Source organism: Pezoporus flaviventris, unplaced genomic scaffold (genome assembly GCF_033815535.1).
Source record: "Pezoporus flaviventris isolate CSIRO_AGI_PZ_B2104156 unplaced genomic scaffold, CSIRO_AGI_Pfla_v1 ptg000021l, whole genome shotgun sequence".
NCBI classification, from domain to species: domain Eukaryota; kingdom Metazoa; phylum Chordata; class Aves; order Psittaciformes; family Psittacidae; genus Pezoporus; species Pezoporus flaviventris.
The window spans coordinates 4,053,973-4,074,821 of record NW_026892569.1 but is presented as its reverse complement, the minus strand read 5'-3'; the positions used below and the strand labels follow the sequence as shown (position 1 = coordinate 4,074,821).

General features: G+C 48.5%; 1 protein-coding gene across 12 annotated transcripts in view; it reads right to left on the bottom strand.

Annotated features, from left to right (window-relative positions):
- The window catches only part of FOXP1 (forkhead box P1), a 387,372-nt gene extending 367,622 nt beyond the window's left edge, over positions 1-19,750 (bottom strand). For 5 of the 12 annotated variants that reach the window (XM_061455741.1, XM_061455742.1, XM_061455747.1 and 2 more), the window contains exon 1: positions 18,724-18,931. The gene's annotated coding sequence lies outside the window, so the exon portion shown is untranslated. Of the gene's footprint in view, positions 1-13,615; positions 14,291-17,002; positions 17,452-17,921; positions 17,999-18,723; positions 18,932-19,504 lie in introns of those variants that run through there. The other 7 variants (XM_061455731.1, XM_061455735.1, XM_061455730.1 and 4 more) reach the window with 7 other exon arrangements.
- Positions 19,751-20,849: the final 1,099 nt, after the last annotated feature.

The window sequence follows — 20,849 nt, the reverse complement described above, 5'->3', positions numbered from 1 at the left end:
CAAATCGTACTACGCATGCTGCAAAACGTCAGCTTGCAAAATTTCCACTTTAAAAATAAATGAAAGAAATTCACAGTATAATGTGAGCTAAGAAGTTTTTCTAATGCTAGCAACTCCAGTGTGATCGAGTTCTAAAAATAAACTTGCAATACTGTAGTCACCAGAATCTGCTTTTCCTTAAGATCTTTATCAGCCACCCACCCCAATCCATTAATCTTGCCAAACATCATCAACCTGGCCTGTAGTGAGTAGAGAAACCAGGGTCTGCTCGTAGGAATGCTTGTTAGATCCGAACACATCTCCATTTCATGCTACCCGCTGCCCTTCTCATCTTTTGCCTTAATTCATAGATTTTATCATTTCCTTCTGTCTGACACAACTACTTTCACACAAACCGGTATCAAAGAAAGCGGCTGAAACCCTAGACCACTGAAATACAGCTAGAACGTATCCTTTGTTAACAAAAAAAAAGGAAGGGGGGAGAAACAAAGAGATTTTGAAGTGGGTTTCTCTTCAGGGCTCTTTAGTTTGCAGAAAATTAAGTTACTAATAGTAATTAATTATCTTTTTTGGTCCCAATTTCCTAGAAACACAGTCTTGTGCACACGCATCCCAACATCCATCTCTCTTCAGGGCTAAAGGAAAAACCCATGCTGAGCACAGTTTTAGGCTACAAAGATAACAAGGGTTAGCATTATACAGTGGAAAAAATCAGAAGTAATGTTTCCATTGAGATTAATGGCAAGGAAGAGCCAAGAGCACAGTCCACAGGTAAGAGTTTTCCCTACCCAGTTTACAATACCTCCGTCTGTCACAAAACCAGGCTCGCTCCTCCCTCATTACATTCTGAAGGGATGTCAGGGACTCCGGAGTGCAGAAACAACTTGAGACAACACGTAGTAAGTGGAAACCCAACTTTATTAGTAACTCACTTCCAGTATTGGCAATGCAGACAGCCCTGGGGAGAGGACACGGGGAAAGTCAGACTGCCATACACCTCACATTTCTGCAGAGGGCAATAAGCATGAGGTTTCCAGCTTCCATTCTGGGTACAGTGTTGAAAGACCACACTGCCAAGCATGGACACATCAAAGGCAAGTGGAAGACAACCAGTTTCCCCTCCCTATCCTTAACTTGTCTCCACTGCAGGTCTAGGGTGCTAGGACAGAGTCCAACACGTAGAGAAGCCAACCTCCATGACATGCTTTGTCCTAGCCACACAGCAGGCAGGTACATAGAAGAGCATGTATTGTTTCAATATGGGTAACCACTTTATTAATCCAGGAACAATATAGGATAAACTAGGTACAATGGGACCTGCAGCACTCAACCTCAAAACGCCTCCTGAGCCAACAGACACGACAACTGTTCGCTCAAGAAAATAATTATTTGGAAAAGGACCTTTTCACAGGCTTCCGTGGCACAGATCAACTCTTGCCACTGCAGTGGGATGCTCAGCCAGGCCAAAGCAGACAGGGAAAAAGCAGGAACCATGGCCACCCACAGGCCACCACAACATGGGACCCTGGAACACAACAGTATGATGGACAATCCTAACAGCCTACGGGCTTTTACAAAACAGTAACGAAAATAAGATGGAAGAAGAAAAGGGGTTTACACGGCATGAACCTGCACCAACCTGACAAGTCAGCGGTCAGATGAAGGGGAAGCAGCCTTCCAGTATCTGAAGGGGGCCTATAGGGATGCTGGGCAGGGACTCTTCATTAGGGACTGTAGTGATAGGACAAGGGGTAACGGGTTAAAACTTAAACAGGGGAAGTTTAGATTGGATATAAGGAGGAAATTCTTTCCTGTTAGGGTGGTGAGGCACTGGAATGGGTTGCCCAGGGAAGTTGTGAATGCTCCATCCCTGGCAGTGTTCAAGACCAGGCTGGACGAGGCCTTGGGTGATACGGTTTAGTGTGAAGTGTCCCTGCCCATGGCAGGGGGGTTGGAACTTGATGATCTTAAGGTCCTTTCCAACCCTAACTATTCTATGATTCTATGATGGGGGAAAAAAGGGAACAGAAACAGAGGGCAGAGAGAAAAATCCATCAGAGGAAATGTGATGCCAGGAACTGTGCGCCAGGACACACTGGCTGAATGACAACTCAGAAGCCTCCAAAAAAGTAAGGCTACAGAGCCCCAAAATCCTCCTGATAAAAATCCAGCTGTGCAGGCTGAGGTTTGTCAAGACGTAGTTTGCCTGCTGTGCTCCACTTTGCTCCGCCACTCACGCAGGAGGTCTCTGCCTGAAATACTTTCCTGGAGGGGAGAAGCAAGGCATCCAGTAACTTTGGCAAGTTATCCTTTGGGAAACACGCATCCCCTAAAGCATCTGTGTATCTCGGAGAGTGTCTGAAAAGCTTCATGGTACTGAGCCTTAACACTTTTAATTGCATATACCATACTCAAGATCACCAACCCAGCAACACCGGCTCACGTGTGGTACATTACTGTATGGTCAATCTCCCTAATTATTCTTGAGTTATTTTTTCTGGTAGATCTACAGAACTATCAGCATAAATCTCAAAACATTTACCAGTCAACAAACTCAGCACAACAGACGTAAGTTTGGCCCTGACAAATGAAAAGACTAAGGAAAATATATTTATTTGTATCAAATGTCCTTTCCTATAACCGTCAAACGGATTACAACTGCATTTCCCTCCTCGCCTTGCACCCTGGGATCCAGACATTTAACTAGCACACACTACAGGCCTGGATTAATCATAAATAGCATATATTTTTAAGTGCATTAATTATGTAACAGATGCTTCCAGGATTCCAATGGAGGTAATTTTTAAAATCCCAGAGTACCGTTTTATGAATCTGTGCAGTTTCAAGGTTGTTTTTAATTTGTGTTCAATACTACACTTATTTAAAACCAAGAGGTAATCAACCACTGCCTATTTTCTTTCTCCTGTGCAGGCAGGAAGGTGTACCCTACGCTGTTAGCATCCAACATCCCAGCTGCTGATGGAGGGATGAAGGTTCCTTCCATTTCTTTGCCATGACAGCATATTTGGATAATGAGCCTATTAATTTCTCCTATTAATTTCTCTCCCTCAGACTAATTTCTGCCACTCAGAAGTCTGCCTTCTCCTGCACATTCCCACTCACATAACGATATATTCAGTGGCACATAGTGCACGTGGAGTCCTGCACAAGGACAGAGTGGCAGGGGACAGAGTGCTCAGGGTCTCCAGAGAATGCTTCATTTATTGATGGGGTGCCATGAAACAACTCTCATCACAATGCAAGTACACAGGCGCAGTACATGGGGTGGGTGAGCCACCCAAGCCATCTACCAAACCCCTCTGACCCACAAGTGTCGTGCAGCAGTAGCTGTTATCACAGCTATACCTTCAGAGGTCCTGCTGCTGGCTTGCTTTGAAAAATGGGAGTAAAATAGAGTTCATTCATAGTGTTCTGCTACACTAGAGAAAAATGGGCTTATCTCACTTACCTTGATGGGTAACAAACACAGCACATCCAGGTGTGGGGAATACATGCAGATCCACAACACTGTCTTGCTAGCCAGTTACCAGGAACTAGCTTGTACTGCTTGTACAGCCAGCTTCTGCTGCTAACCACCACGGGCAACTTTACCACCACCAACCAGACATTGTATGGGTTGGCCCAGCTATGCACTACAGCAACAGGCTGGGGAACGGGTGGCATGGTGGAGATCCCAGTAGCCTTTGGACGTATGCACTGAAAAACCCCAGAGCAGGACCACTACAGACAACATGTCTTGGATGAGAAGTTTGCTTTTCTCTCCATCTCTGCACACCACATAATTCCTGGATTAAGTCACAGATCTCCTCACAGAGCTTCATCTCTGCTTTCATCTTCAACACTTAATTCATACTGTCTTGGAAGGTCATTTTTCCAGCCTGGTAAGTGGGAGAGTCCCTACCCCGGTAGCATTAGCTTGGGCCTCCCCCCTCAACAAACCCTGGTCTATGAGGCAAGAGAAAAAATACAGGAGCATGGAGAGCAATTAAGGCTCCAATCAGATGTGGTGTTGACATGTAAGAGCAAACAGTGAAAAACCCTGACAGAGGTGAGTGCTATTTAGGAGTATGTACAATTGTACATGCGAATACGAAACCTCAGCGCTCTGTGAAGAGAAAGGGTGAGGACAAGAGCAGTTCAGGATTGCAGCTCTGCTCATCTGCACACCAGCCACCCCTGGGGAGACCTGGCAACCCAGGTTGGGCACAAACCAAGGAGGAGGAGAAGGTGGATAATAAGTATTTAATTTCTATTAAGTATTTTATTCTGACTGCTACTCCTTTCCAAAAAATAAAGGTAATAATTAAAAGTGATGGTTAATGCTTTGATGCCTCGCTTCACAGTCTGCGCATTCAAATTCCTCAACAAGACAATGCAAAAACTGGTAGTTAACGGGCCCGTCAGCTGCAGAAGGCAGACAACTTTGTGCAACACCAGGGAGGCCCCAGGGCGGGCAGCTGGGTTCTGGTCTGGGTCTCGCTTCCCCAGGCATGCTGCAACCAGCTTCCTCAGTGTGCGGGGCTGCATGCCACCGCCAGAGCCATGCAGTCCACCAAGCACCCAGCATTCCTGCTGGTTCCAGCCTCCCCCAAAAGCATCCATCAGCTTTAAAGCAAAACCCACGGAGCAGCCTCACCCCGCCTCAGCATCAAATGCCAGTTATGAAGGAAGGCTTGCAGAGAGCCAGGTCACCCCACTTAGCCTTCCTGAAACACTCTACCGATGCCCTGTCAGTGCATGGGGACAGCCAAGCACCCCGAGTTCTCATGGGCAGAGAGGGAAACCAACCCCAAGCACACATCTTGCCTGGTAGAGGGATTAGGCCCCTGCCAAACTGCAGCATAATTTCACCCCCATAATCCCCATGACACATGTGAATGCCGACACGATGCCAGATAAGGTGATAGCACTCGTAGGCTGTACCTGCTTGGCATGGCTCGAGTGAGGCTCCCTCAGGGCTCCTCCAGTTTCGCTTCCTGCTAAATATGCACCTGGCACCCATTGCAGAAGCAATAAAAGTATGAGCCATATTTAAAGCTTTACTCAAACCCCCAGTATAAGCCTGAGCGAGCCCCACACCACGCTAACGACCATCCATGTCAACACCTGGGCTTGCAGATGGCCCCATCGCAGACAGAGTCCAGCAGCAGTGCCCATGGCTATCCCTGCATGGGCAGACACTGGCAGCGACACTCCCCAGCCACATTCACACCACAGCACATCCAGCATTTACGTCTTGCACAACACTGAATGAACGGAGGCTATGGGTCAGACCCTTTCTGATGTAAACCCATGTGATGCTGATGAGCTCTGGCCATACATATCCTTCTCAACTCCTGCTCTTTCTCTCAGAAGTTATCCAGCAGGCCGGACACAGCTTTATCCAAGTGTTACGTGCAGCTCTATTTGCTTAGCACACAGGTAAGTCATTAACAAAACAACAAGAAACAACAGCAGCTGGTAACCTGGATATCTCTCAGTGCCTTAATCAAAAATACCCAGGCTCTGGACCAGCTCATTATCTACCGCTAACAAGGAAGAAGAAAACCCAAGGAAGACACAATGCCAGGCTTTTCAGTATGTGCACATTAACAACTTTAGTACCTGGCACTAAAGGAACAGCATTAAATTAAGAATTTAATGAAAACTCATACTTGCACCAGCTTGGCGGGGTGGTCCCACCAGCAGGTACTGCTGGGAGCATGTCCCAAGGCAGCTGTGCAAGGAAGACTCCTCTGCCTACATGAAGAAGAGCGGGTCCAGGCACAAAGCCTCTGGCAGAAGTTTTACCTCACTGCAAAGCCAACCAAGAGGCATGAGGTTTATCAAGGGGGTGGCCCTGACCTCCTTGGACCCTCCCATGACCTCCAAAGAGTCCAATGAGGATGCTCAGCTGGCAGAAATGAGGATGCTCAGCTGCTTAAGTTAGTTTTCTGCTGGTCTTGCTTCCTGCACAGTCTCACCCTCAGGTCAGGCAGTCAGCTGAAGCCCAGGGGACAACGGGAAGCACCCAGGGACAAGCAGACAGATCTAAATCTGCTTAGCTGCAACATGAACCAAGCCCTCACCCTATACAGCACCAAGCACACTGTCATACAGTCTGTGAAAGCAGCATCAGCCTTCATCTGAAAAAAAACAAAGGAGCAAAAGGCCTTCCACAGAAACAATTCTCATTTGATACATGTCATGAAGTTGTGAGCACGCTTGAGTCACGGCACACGTGTGGACCATTGTAATGCACTTGCACAGCAATGTGTCCTCCTCCTCAATCTGCTGAGAGCATCCACCAGGCAGAGGTTGACATGCGGAGGCGAATCAGCGCCGATGAACAGAAACATTAAGACACACTGTTCTTCAAACGGGGGCTGCACTTGACACTACTTTTATTTACCCAGAAAGTTTTCTGCACTGTATGCCCTTTCCCTTCCAATTTACCCACAGCATTAAGTAGAATCTCCATCCTGCCCTGGATGGTTCGCTGTCATCAGACAAGCAGACAGTGTTTCCAATATAGGCAGATTATTCTTTTTCTTTAGGACCTATGAGAAATACCAGTTGAAATCCTGAATATTATTTTTTAACTGACAGGGCATTATGCATAATATCTTCCACCCCCTCCTTGTGCTTATGGCACAGCGCAGGGGGGGAAAACAAAGAAAAGAGGGGGAATAAAATCTTCCCACCAGAATGTAAATATTTCTGCGTAACAAGAACAAAGTATTTCCATACAGGTTTCAATAAAGGATGACTGCAGGCCAAGTTCTACCCTTAGATACAAGCATATAACTCCAGTTAAAGTTCCTCAGAGCTGCCCAAGTTTATGCAGAGGCCAACATAAGCATTCTGCATTCATGTACAGGACTGTGTGCTCAGGAGCTGCAGCCAGACCTCCAGCTCTCTCTCAGAAGACAGACGAGACCTGCTTCAAATCAGAGAAGAACTTCGGAGATGAGTCAAACCTGCAGGATTTGCTGCAATACTCGCTGCAAAAGAGGATGTGAGAACTGGCAAGTACTCTGTGTTTACTCACTGTGCCATCTAATTTTGGAAACTGGAGCTGAGATTCTGCGCTCGAGCACGACTCCGAGGGGTGGTGGGAAGATCCTGGCCAAGTTACAAAGCTGCTTGTTGGGCAAAACTGGCATTATCTGCTTAAACGGGGCCATGGACTGACATGGGCAGAGGTCCTGCAGCTGGCAAGGGAAGTGTCCCTAAGGCAGACATGGCAACGCATCTGCCTCTAGCCCAGGGGACGTGGCTGTGCGGGCAAAGGCTCACAAAAGGAAAAGCAATGCTCCAAAAATCACGCACTGCCTCAGCTAATGACACAGATTTACACAGGGTGTTAGCCTGTTTCGCTAAAAAAAGCCAACCAGATTTATTTTTTTTTTCCTGGTGCAAACTGTCCTTTATAGACACTATAAATATCCCTCTTACTTCAGTTTAAGCTCTACTTCTCTTCCTCGTTCTCCCACTGACTTCAAAGATAACTTGCAAAACAAGATCTAATTTATCAGTATCTTTTGTCCTCGTGCCTTCCCTCCTGTCACTGCCTGGACAGGCAGGCTATACGACAGGGGAACCATTGCGTGGAGCACACAGTTTAGATTTGCTGCAATATTCACGTTTTTAAGCAGAAAATGAAAGAAAATACCTAGTTTATACTAAAGAGATCCCCTTTGATTCTGTCTCTCTAATTAGTTCTGTGTTGCACAAACCAGCATCTTAGAAAAAACACCCTGCTATAAACACCCAACTCAAATAGCTGCGAAGATATTCCTTGCTATCAGACACCAGTGAAGACAAACAGTGGTGGAAGGCGGCTGCCCGGAGATTATGCTGAAACAAATGCGTTTCTGTTTTTCCCTTTAAATTACAAAAGATTATCATTTTACTCAGCAATGCCCCTTATTAAATTGAAACCCTCCACATCAGAATTAAATACATCCTATCTACTCAAAATGAAGTATATTATTTATCACTAATATTTAATGACAAAAACCTGATAACTTTCTCCGATTATACCACTGATTTCCTCCAGTCATGCATCATTTGGCTCTGCTGGTCATTAGCATTATCACAGTGCATAAACTCTGGCTTATGCAGCAAGTTTGATAACAGAACCAGATGCCTATAGCTACTATTTTTCAGTTTGCTCAAATTTACTAGTTTACCTCTCTATAAGCATGCTTCTATCCACTGGCATCTTTTATAATCCCTAAAAATCCTAGTGAATAAATCTCCATTTCCACGCAACACACTTTTGCACTATCAGAATTCCTCAGCAAATATAAAGCACGTGCTGAAAAATCAGGTTTCCCCTTCAAGTGTCTGAGGACCCTTTCCCAGAAAGACCAATTCTGATCTGAAAAATTAATAGGAAAGACCCAGTTTTCTCCGACTGTTTAACACTAGGAATATGCCACATAGGCTCAAGATATTTTAGTTTAATTCGCAGGTAATGTTCCATTTCAACTTTTATGAAACAGCATTTTTTGAGTGCTGTAGATACTGCTTTTATAGCAGTGAGGAAAACTCAGAACAAGCGTACGTGGTACGACATCAGCTAAAATATACTAAGATGGGTTTCCCCTATTGTCAGTTAAATCCTGCAACTGAAATGACAGATTAGAAAGGTTTCCTGAGTAAGACCACCATTCCTTACAGTACCGGCCTTCAGAAAACTCAGGTTAGCCAGAGTAACTTTAAAATACTTGTACAAACAATCATTATGCTGCATACTTTTGACATTCCTATTTCAAAGCCTTTTAAGTATTCAAGTAATTTAGCACTGTAAAATACATTTTCACTTTTCTGAATATACAACTCAGGAGCTTTACAAACCTAATACACATTATCTGAACAGCTACGCATGGGTGTATCATTTACAACTAACAAAAACACGTTCCTATTGCTATTTCAGAGCCTCCTTCTCCCAGCACTCATTTAATTCATCCAAAGAAGGATGAGGCCCCTGACACAACTTTTGATTAAAATACATTACCCAAGTTGTTAAGTTTTGCAATAGTAATAATGTGTTAACAAGCAAAATCTCTTCTCTAAATCTGCTAAGGTAGATATAGGCTGGGAAGTTCTGTACAAACATCCAGATAGATTCTCGTTATATGTTCCATGCACAAATATTCAAAGATTTTATTCTCTGAGCCAAAACTGATATTTTTTTCCCCCTTTTTATTCTTTTTTAAACTCAGTTCACCCAAGGAAGCTCCCATGATTTCAATAGAGGTATCTGGGGCTTGGGCCACATAACCAAAGCAAAATCTGGCTGTCTTACGTACTGCACACGGAAATACACCTATTTATGAAATTCACCCGAGGGGAAAGAATAATTTACAGTACACTGATCAACAGAGATTGCATGATGCTGGCTGAAGGAGCCCTATTTCAGAAGTAGAGCGGTTATGAAAGCAGAAAGTATCAATACTAACGCATTTGGCGCCACTATTATGCTATTTGCTGGGCAGAATTCATATTACTCACAGAAAATTTTGGTTTGGGTATAGTTTCAGTATAACTACCTGTGATATTAGAAACTGGGGCCATTATATGCAAAAAGGCAGCGATTTGATGAGGTTAATGCCAAATTCTATGATCTCTGTCAAGGCAAAAAATAAAAAACAAAAAAGCATCAAGCCCTGAAAGAAAGGCAGCGAGCTCAGGAGGACAGGATGCAGAAGGGCTCACACAGATGCTTCCCCAGCCCCTGCACCTCTCACCATCCAGGTCCTTCAATCTGATCATTCAAAAGTGAAACAAGGAGAAATATTGCCATTGTTCTCTTTTGCCCACCTGCTCTTCCATCTCCCTCTCCAAAATGCACTTCTGACCCAAGCATCAGTCAACATCAAAAGCCTTGCCAGCCCTCTCCTTCTCCAGACCTGGCTATTCCCAGCCACATCCAGCCTCAACATCTTCCAAACAGCCCAATGTCAGGAGCTGCTCTGTGATACCCCACAACCTCCTCCACTGCCACTGCTTTTATGGGGAGTTTTGCCACAGGAGGAAAGGAGGATTTACACCATCAATTTCAATGGTATTTTTCTTTCCAAACGTGGGAACTGGGCTGGATGAGCAAAGCGAGCTGCCTGACCGGCTAACAAAACTTTGTCATGAAGTTCATGGAAGACTGAGTTCATGACTCATTGCCAGCAAGGTTCCTATTGCAACATACAAACTATTATGAAAATAAAAATTAAAAAACTCGGGCACCAAGATGAACACTTCGAGAAGGTTTTAACTTCTTAATCCCAAACAGACTACTCCTGAAGCACGGCCTGCAATGGGCCCAGGCTGACAAGTCATAAAAAGACAACACTGCAATGAAATTATTAGAATAGCACATTTTAGCTGCTCCCCTGGCATTCCCAGAAGTTTCTTGGGAAGAGGTCCCACCACGTTCACCTCCCACCTCTCCAAAGGCAGAAAGAGAACATAAACCTCACACTCGTTGCACAACACTGGGAAGATGCTTTTTAAACCTGACACCGGTTCCTAAGAAGTATCAGTTAATTACTTAATCCTCCTTAATGGAACAATTATCATTCTTTCAGCAAACAAGGCTGCAAGGATTTAACGTTTTACTGCAGGTTTCATTACAGAAATGGTAGAACTAATACCACTCCCCTCTCGTCTGCTACAACCACCGATTTCTTTTTCAGCAGTTACATTTTCACTTCTGCAGAGCAGCCTCTGCAAGGCTCTAATATACAACAATCTGCATCGCTGTTTATTCTGCCGTGCAGAAAAGGACCAACCTCCGGACAGGAACACAGGTGGCCGCGGCACCAGGGAAATCAAGGCATGAGGCAGCACAGAGCAATGAGCCCCGGCGCGAGCCTGGAACAACTTCATCAGCATCCCGGGAACACCCCGTGGCTGCAGAAGAGGGGCAGCCACTTCAAAGGGAACCAGGGAGGGACGTTTGAATCCCGGCTCAGACAGCTCCTGAATCCCTGAGAACCCCTGGCCGTCTTTATTGGCAATAACAAAAGTCCTTTCAGGGCTCCACTGCTCGCTGCAATCAAATCCAGGCTCAGACATTACTCCTGCGAGCAAGTGTTCTGCAGGAAGGGGGAAACCGGCATTGATTTTTGTGATCAGATGTTTAGCGGCTGCTCTGAATCCCCCCTCGCCATTTTATCTTCCTTTATCACAAGCTTTTTAATAGAGACATGACATTCTGCTTACTGCTGGGCTCCCTCTATTTATCTCTCTCTTAACAATACTTCGGCATCATCGGCTCCGCTATCTAAATCAGCAATAGTGCATGTCCGGTCACATAAAACCGGAGAGGGTTTCCCGAGATGCCTTGGGAAGTCTGACTACTCCGATTTACTGATGTGTTAATATGCCCGATCTCCTAATTAATGAACAAACAGCTTAGGCTGAGAGCTGGGGGAGGGAGACCGACACGAAGGCTGCAGAGAGAGCCCAAGGAAAGACACTTGACCCTAATTGTTAGCAACAAGATGACAAGACTGATCGGGAAGTACAGCTAAAACTCGGATCCAACATGAAAGGAAATGTCTGGCAAAGAGGGGAAAACTAACGATGCCGTTAGAGGCTCCAGCCAACCTGCCGAACTGTGCCACCTTCTGTCGGGCTGTCAGTGCTCAGCACCCAGCCTGGCCAGCGCTCACAGCACCACACTCCCAGCGCATCCTGCTCTCCATGCCGAAATCCTCATCCTCCTTCCGTAACCCTACAGCTCCAGGAGTATGCACCCCAGGAATAGTAGGAGTTTGCCCCAACCCATGACTGGATGATGGGAAAATGCGGCTCATCCTGCACATTCCCAGCAAAACTTTGGCCACGTGCAGAATCCCAGCGGGTGGATTTTAAGCAGGACCAAAGTTTGGCTGAAGTTTCAGCCAGACTCAGTTTTATCCATGGCAAAACATTCCGCTTCCCAGACCATGTACCACAAAGGGAATGCCTGTACGGCTGCACCAGCAGGAAGGGTCCCACGCAGCAACCACACATACAGTACTTGAGGAAACGCTTCCATAAGCATTCCAAAAATTCAGAAAAAAGGCTGTAAGCACTTTTTACCTGAGAAATCAATTCAGTCAACAGACTAAACAGTGCAAGAGACTGCAGCATGCACTCCGGGCCAGACACCCAGAAGAAAGTTGACTTAGAGATTGCACATCCAAGCGCTGCCATGCTGCAAGTACTACACAGCATCACACAAGGAACCCGCGCTTTCACCGTGCCTCAGAATGAACAGCAGTGCTAAACCAACTTATTGAGGAAATAGGCACTTCTAATAAAACACAACAGTGACAAGTATTGTACAGAGAGCGATTAGCAGTAAACAATACACTGGAGAATCACCCGAATAAAACATCCTGGGTATTTATTTCTGTCGCTTTCCCAGACCATTGCAACTGAACGTGAATCTGGGACGAAAAATGCCCACAATTAGTTCCAGAATAGCACTTCCAGAAACCCCACAGCCTATCAGATGTATGTAAATATTTTACAATCTGGGTTCCATTTCAGTAGATCTGTCAAGATATTTACAGGGCTTGACAGTATTTCTGTCTTTAATTAAATTTTCGCACACATACTTTAATGTAATTTAAATAGATTATTAGTTGTCAGAATATAGTATAAATTTTGTTTACGATTTAGTTACTTTAAGTACTCACATTGAGGAAACTCATTTAACCCCCTGACTGAGTAGCATTTAATGTTAAGATGAGACTTCTAAAGAGCTTCTACTGCCCTTTGCACTCTCATAATAACCTTAAATTACTACAACTTAATTGCAATTTCAAGGCACTAAAGTGGAGATGTTTTAAAAACAGCACAGGGAGGGTCAACGAGAGGAGAAAAATTATTTAGTCCTCCTCAGGTACCAAATGCTTCTTGGAGAGAAACTGATTTTGCCCATGCTCTTCCCTTTGCTCAATTTCGATAGAAGACTATCCTGGTTTTCAGGATGGCACTGAACAAAAAGTTATCAAGATTATTCTGGATACTTGCCACATACAAACAGCCATTAGACATAACCCTGTTCACTTGCATGCATGGAAGAGATCGGTGCCAGCAGAACAGAAAGATAAAACCCTAGAGCGTATTTGCAAAGAAGGCTGCATGCGAGCAGAGCCAGCAGCTTCTCTGACTTGGTACCTCCAGTGCTGAAGTAAGAAAAAAGAGCACGTGTTAAAACACTCCAGACATCCCAACCAACAAATATCTGATCTCCTAAAAATAGAACAGCTTGATTCCTCTGCAGCCCCAAATGAAATATATATTTTCTTAAATTAAGACTCCAGTTCCCACAATTAAGTTCTTACTCTAACGACTGCATGATTTATTCCATCCTACCTTTTCCCCCCTGTTAAACACTGGCATCACCTTGTTACCTACAGTAGCTGCAATTCCCAACGCACCGCGAGCAGCGGGAATCAAACGGCACAATAGTTTGAGAGAGCAGCAGGCTGCGAGCAGCGTTTTTATCAGTGCAGAAGCAAGCAGTTCGAGCACACACAAGATCTTCTTCACTTCCTATTGCAACGAGACATCTTACGAGGATTTGGCCAACAGAAAAACACTCAAGATTCACGATTTAAACACCGCTGTGCTCTAGCGCAGCCAAGCACTTACGCGTGTCCTCAATGGCATGAAGTCAAGGACTCTGAGCCTGGCCCTACCTTTCTAAGCATTTGAATAAAGTTTGGTTGCCAGGACCTCTAAGAACAGTCGCAAAGACGCTGCTGATCCCTAGTGCACGACGTTTAGAAATTCCACTTAGCAAATGCTTTCTGGTTCCTATTGCGTATCATATCTGCGTTGAACTGCTCACTGGGTGTGAAAACATGCTACTATACGTAGCAAGGGGGGAGTACTGGGGGGGGGGGGAGAAAAAGTTTGAATGATATGCGTTAGTGACACAGACCAAAAGCCAAATCTGCAGGCAGTGCTGTCAGCAGCAGGACTGGGTTAAGGCAGCACGTGCTGGATCGGGCCCTGCACAGGCAGAGCAGCTCACTGCGCCCTGGGCTCACCGCTGGGAACCATGCCATAGCCATTAGCTAGTGGGCTTTATGTCCAAAGCAGGGCGCAATCCATGTCCCCATCCTACCGACCACCCCCTGGTCTTTGCCTCAAGCCACCAGCCCTGTCTCACCCTGCCTCCCCAGTGGAGACTTAGAGGGAGAAGCTCCAGGAAGCAACTTGATAGCAAGGCTCATTTGAGGAGTAATTACAGCATGCTGTTTAATTCAAACGTAAGCTTAAAAACTAACAGCAAACAAAACACTTCTGCACCTGAGCTGCCTGGCTACTGCAGGGCCTGATCCTGCTCCCCCCAGGGTGGGAATTCACCAGCAAAGCTCCTTCCCAGTGCCGTGTCTGGGCACACACACGATGCTGAGCTGGATGCGCTCCCAAGGGTAGGAAAGGCCTGAACAAACGCTGTCTCCGAAGAGAAATCCAGCTTCTTGTGAAACCTCCCTACACCATCCTCAGCCCCGACTCAGCTGCATAAAAATATTTCAGCTCAGTGCCTTGAAGTTGCAATTAAATCGTAGTAATTTAAGATTATCACAAGAGCAAAGGCCAGTAGCAGCTCTTCAGCAGACTCCTCTCACCACTTAATGCTACTCAGTCTTGGGGTTAAATGAGCTTCTTTAGTATAAGTACCTTAAAGCAAGTGAATCGTAAACAAAATTTATACTATTTTCTGACAGCATATAATCTATTTAAATTTATTAAAGCTTCTCACAGAAAATTTAAGATGACAGAAGTATCATTATGCCCTATAAATAACTGGACAGCCTTGCAGAAATAACTGTATTTTACATACATATCCTACATATGTGTGTGCATATGTTATTTCATTTGATATACAAATACATGCTCAACAGATATTTCACAAAAGGAATTACATTATCCGGTTCAATCTCTCAACATAAATGACCACAAGCAGTACGAATACTAAACGCTAGGCTGCAATCCATAAATTTGCCTTTTTACTACCAGCCTTTTCCCTAATTTTTACAATGTCATGAAATAGGAATAATTCTGGAGCTACAAATGTTTACAGTATATCATACCAGGGATGATCATGCAAATTTTAGATCTTAAAAAAGGTGATCCACTCCAAGTGTAAAGCAGATTGCAGCATATGCTGCGCAGTAATGCCCAATGCATAATTCTCTGCCCATCTTCCCTGCTCCTTCTCTCGCCCGTACAAAAACCAGTTGCGTTACCACCACCGGTGGAACTGATTTAAGCAGAAAATGTTTATAGATGCTAAAAAACATTACCCATTACCCAAAATGGCTTAATAGCATACGTGTGCCTGTTTAACACACATACTTTTTATTGTCTAATTAAAGTATATACCATAAAAATCTACAGGCTTTATAATAAGTTATGCAGGACAGTTATGAAACCTTACCTTATAAAAAGTATAAAGTACTTATTGTGTGATGTGCACTGTTAATTAAAGAAATACTTATGCAAAAAGGTTTGGGATTTCTGAATTCCTCAGTAGATGTGCACTTGGTCTGCCTCCTGACTAATACCCATTAGGGCAATAGCCTTTTCCTCAGCTATATGTATTTTTTAATAATAGATATCTCCATTGTTTTGGAATACTTTAAAGGAACAAAAGAGATGGCACATTCATAGTTTGCAGTGAAGTTTCTGAATACAAACATGAGAGTGTCAAGCAACAAAAATAACCTAACTCCCACTGGGCAAGTCTGATTAATACTTAAATCCTAAATGTCTGTTGAAGTAAAATCAAATATCTCTTCATGCTTTTTACTGCTATTTCCACAAAAAAAAACATCACCACAAAACCCTCCACAGTAACAAAGTCTCTCTCACATCACCATGAAGAAAAGTTACACACAGTTCTGCAAAAACCCTCTCGTATCAAAACCAAGGTGCCATCCTGACCAGTTAGTGATATGTTTGAAGTAAAGATACTACAAGTTTTCTAAACTTCAGGAACGCAGCCACACAACACACGATGCTTAATTGCCACCGAACTCCTCTATTATACATCAGCACAGCACTTACACACAGAGGGGAAAAAAAAAATATAATCCATGTTTCCTTACAGTTCAGAGATCCAGAAATAAAAGCTGAATTCCACAGAACTCTTACGGTTTTCAACATTACACTACTGAAACGCCGCCTTCCCTGCAGCTCCAGGAGCATAAATAAAATCAAACCTAAGTCCCTCTGAAAGTGGATACAGTGTGCTCCAAACCACTATCCCTTCAAATAAAGAGTCAGAAAAAAGCCAAACTCAAAACCCAGCCCATACACAAAAAAAAACCCTGAAGTTTGCCGTCAAAACCAGGAGCACCAGAAAAGCCTCATTTGAGATTGCAGTTATTTTCTCCAAGTTATCCTTTGGTTTCACAACAAAGATCAGCATTTGTAATGGTCCATTTCTGCATAAGTGAACATATAGCCTTGCTGCCTGATCGAATAGTCCAGAGCTTTCAGTGAGGCAGCTCCTGACAACAGCCCAGCAGCAGCTTTGTTTGATCTCTCCTGCCTTCCTTAATCTGGGTTGTCAAGGTTCACTTGTTGGAGGCTGTTTACTTTACTTTTTCCAGAGGAAAAAAAAAAAGAGATTTTTTTTTTTTCCTGTCTCTCATACAATGACTAATCCAAAGACTAAGGGGGAAGAATGCTGCCAATGCAAGATGTTAAAGCTACAATACCTTCTTGCAATGAGATTTTAGCCGACACCTTTTGAATGGTAACTAGTGAAGAGCTTCCTCCCCCAGCGCCCTGGTCCATTCAACATGCCTGGGAGATAGTTCAAATAAAATGTGCAGAGGGAGAAAAAAAAAGGGATAAATTGAAACCAGCAGCCCCGATTTCCCCGTCTTCCCCCAAATCTGGCTGTGGAGATGCACGGTGCCTCCTTGCCTACACTCGCTTCTCTGAGAACTCAAATTATTTCAGGCTCTCTCAAACTTACAAGAAGCAGGAGCTGCTCAGCAGTAACAGAAGCTGTAAAAATACTACTCGATCGAGTGAAATGCCTATTTCTCCCTTGGCCGCAGCATTAAAGCAAACCATGGATGAACAGCATAAGTTTCTTCGACGACATTCCTGAAACTTTTGTCTAATTAAGAAGCTGTCATTAGTGACAGCAGCGTTTGGTCAGAGCAGGTAAAACCCAGGTTTTGAAAAACTATATGGAAAGGAAATCCAGTTTAGGGAATTGCTTTAATATTTATAACCATCCAGCACCCCAGAAATCAGCAGCCTGCGTTGGGCAGACACGCTGCGAGCGGTACACATAGATTACTCACTCAAAGAACAGTTACTAAAAATGAAACCTTAAAACTTCTGAGCACAGAAGTTGGGCTCCAGCTTCTCTAGAAAAGCGGCTCGCAGATACCTCGGGTGGCTACGGAAGGTCTGAGCGCTGCTGCCGCCAGCTTTGGGGGGAGATCGGGGGAGGGGGGGGGGGGAAGGGGGAAAAAGAATAAAAATAAAGCCGTAATCTCACTCGGTTTAGTTCACTCAAAGCAAACCCACGCAATTAAAATCATTACAGCGAAGTGGAAGGAGGCAGGCTCGCTCCGCAGCCAGCCCGGCGATGCTGTCCGCGCCGGGGCCGCCGGATCGTTAGGAGTTGCGCGGGGGAAAGGGGGGGGTGTGGATGATGCGCCCCGCGCAGCGCTGCCCGCGCAGCCGCCACCGGCTTCTTTTCAGGGAATAAAAAAAAAACCCAAAAGACAGAGCACCGGCGGGGCGGGGACGGAGGCGGGAAGCGCGGACACGCCGCTCGGACGCCGCCTGCAGCGCGCAACCGGGGAGGCGGGCTGGGCTGCGCGGAGCGGCGCGGAGCGGCAGGTGCGAGGGGCGCAGCGCGGCGCGGCCCTACTTACCGGGCACCGGCGGCTCCGCGGCGGGCAGCGAGCCACGGGGCTCCGTCCCGAGACTCCGCACCGCGGGTCTGCGCGGGGATGGGGAGACACACACACACACACACACACACACACACGGAGGAACGAACACGTGAGGAATGCGCGGTCCGCACCCGCGCAGCGAGAAGTTGCGCCGGGCTGGGGAGATGCGGATGTTTATTAAAACACTTCGTCTCAAAAAAAAAAAAAAGGGGAGGGGGATGGGCGCAGAGGGACCCGGGGTGGGGGGGATGCGCGGAGCTCCGCAACTGCGGAAGGACTGCGCGGGTGGAAAGCGGCAACAGGTGCCCGGAGCTGAGGGGAGAGGGGCCACCGGGCCCGGGGTGGGGGGGGGGGGGGGGGAGAGGGGGAGGGGTGGGAGGGGGGCGCGGCCCCGCCACAACTTCTTGCCCCGAGTGCTGAAGTTGGGGCGTGCGCGCCCCTTGCGCGGCGGCGCGGGGGGACCCGGCGGAAAGCACGAGGAAGGCGAGGAGAGGGCGGGAGACGCCGCATCCCACAGTCCGCGGAGGGTGCGCGGGGCGGGGGTTGGGGGGGGAAGTTTCCAAAGTGGGCGGGTAGCGGCTCCGCAGCCCGGGGAGGGGGTTCCGCACCCGCGCACAGCCGCTGCCCCCCCCGCCCCCAGGTACCGCGCTGCCGGCGGTCGGGGGGGGTGAAGAGGGGGAGGAAGGTAAAGGGGGGGTGGCCGGGCACGTGGGGCCGGCGGGGGGGAAAAGTGCAACAGCCCCGGAGGAGCGGGGAAAGTGTCGGGGGGCGCCGGACTCACCCGCAGGACTCGGCCTGCCGCTGCCCAGCACGGCGCGGCCCCGGCGCGGGGCTTTGCCTCTCCGTCCCGTCCCTCCCTCCCGTCCCTCCGGCACGCCGAAGCCCGGGCGGCGCGGCGGCGTGCTCCGCCGCTCGGTAAATAACAATAGAGCCCTCCGCTCGGCGCCGCGCCCGCGGGGCCCCGCACGCCGCCCCGCCGCGCCCCCGCCCCGCGCCGCCCCGCGCCCCCCCCTCCCCGCCCCGCGCAGCCCCGCGCCGCCGCCCGCGGAGGGAGGGCCGGGGGGCGGCCGCGACACCCCCGCGGAGGGAGATGTTGTTATTTTTTGCTGTTGTCAGTCTCTGACGTCACATCCACCTGCTGGGTAAACAAGGCTGGGTGCAGGGGAGAGAACCATCAAAAATAAATCAAATCATCAAAGCGGGGCGGGGGGGGGTGCGCAGGGGCGCGGGGGGGAGCCCCGCCGGTGCGGAGCTGCGCGGAAGCCGGCATCGGGAAAGGGGGGGTGGGGGGGGGCGGGTCGCGGGAGGCGGGGCAGCTCCGCGCCGCGGGGAAGAGAAAGTGGCCGCGGAGCGTGCTGCGCGGTGCTGCGCGCCGCCGGGAAGAGTTCAGCGAGGGGGCAAGCGGGATGGGGCCGCCCCGGGAGCGGAGGGCAGCGCCGCGCACCCCGAGTAACTTTTCCGCGGTCCAGGCGTGCCGAGGAAGGGGGTGTCAGGCCCGCGGTGCGGGGGGATGAGGGAGACCAAGGAGGGCCTTCCGCGGGTGACCGTGGAGCCCGCCTTACCTGCGCGGAGACGAGACGCGGGCGCTGTCAGCTTTTCCACCCCCCGCACCCCTCCCGTAGTGCACGCCGCTGTTGGCGCAAACACTGCTTTGAAACACTGCGCGGGTGCGCAGCGGCGCGCACCGGCCGCTGAGCGGGTGTGACCAGCCCGAGGTGTCGCTCCGCGGGGCTGTCCCGGCCGTGGGTCCTCATGGCGGGGGGGTGCGCGGAGCGGCTGCGGTCCCGGCCGCGCAGTAGGGACTCCCGCGGAGGGGTCAGGGTAGCGCCCGCAGTGGGGAGGCAGGGACGGGACGAGAGCCGGGGCTGGAGCACCCGAGCGGCCCCGGTACTCGGCACAGAAAAGTTTAAAGCCACCGATGGGCTCGGCCAGGGTAAGGAGCAACCGGCGGCCGCGGGGCCGGACGGCGCGGAGGCTGCGCGGGAGGAGCGGGCCCCGCCGGGATGCACCCTGCCCTTGCCGGTGCCCTGGTCCGGTGTCGCAGTGCAGGCAGGCAGGGATCTCTGGCGGGGCTGGGGAAGGCCCGCGCTCCGCGGGGATGGAGCCCGGCGGTGGCCGGGGCGCCGCAGGGCAGGAGGCAGCGGGCGACTTTGTTCGGGGTAAAACTCTTTTCTTCCGAACGCGGGGACCGGCGAGAGCCCGGATTCCCCTTCCTTTGTGTTTATTTTTTGGGGCGATCGCGTTCGGTTTCCCGCAGGACCGACTCAAAGTTCCCGAGCCGGAGGGGGTTTGAACACCGCTTGAAGCGATACCAGGCAGCGAGCGAACCGCTACCGCGGGGGGAGCCACGGCGCGGCCCTTCCCCTGTGTCGTCCCCCGCCGAGTTCTCCGGTCTCAGCCCGACCCATTCCCGTATCCCTCCGTTCGCCGGTCCCTGCCCATCCCTGTTGCCGTGCGTCCCGGTCCCGGTCCAGCCGCCCCGCGGGCAGCTCGGAGCGCAGGGCCGGGGTTGCGGCGCCACCTGTCGGCAGAGGCGGCGCATCGGCGCGGGGACTGCCCCGGTAGCAATTAACACCTGGAATTACAGTAATGGCGAGGCACTTATGCCTAATTCATTGTATTTTAAATAATTAAGAGGGGGAAAATCGCTGCAAATATTTGCGAAGCCGATCGTGGAGCCGTACTTCGGGAGCTCCCTTCAGCCCCCTCCCGGTTCTCCCAACTGAAGTAATCCTGGAAAACATGGGATTTGTGGGACTGGGGGGGGGGGGTGTACAGGGATCCCCAGCTTTAAAAATTAAACTGCACCGTTACCTTAAGCTTCCGTTGTTTCGATTTTATGGTTCATCCACTTCTTCAGTAGGAAGAAATAGGAGATAAACCTATTAAAAGAGCCTTCTTAAAAAA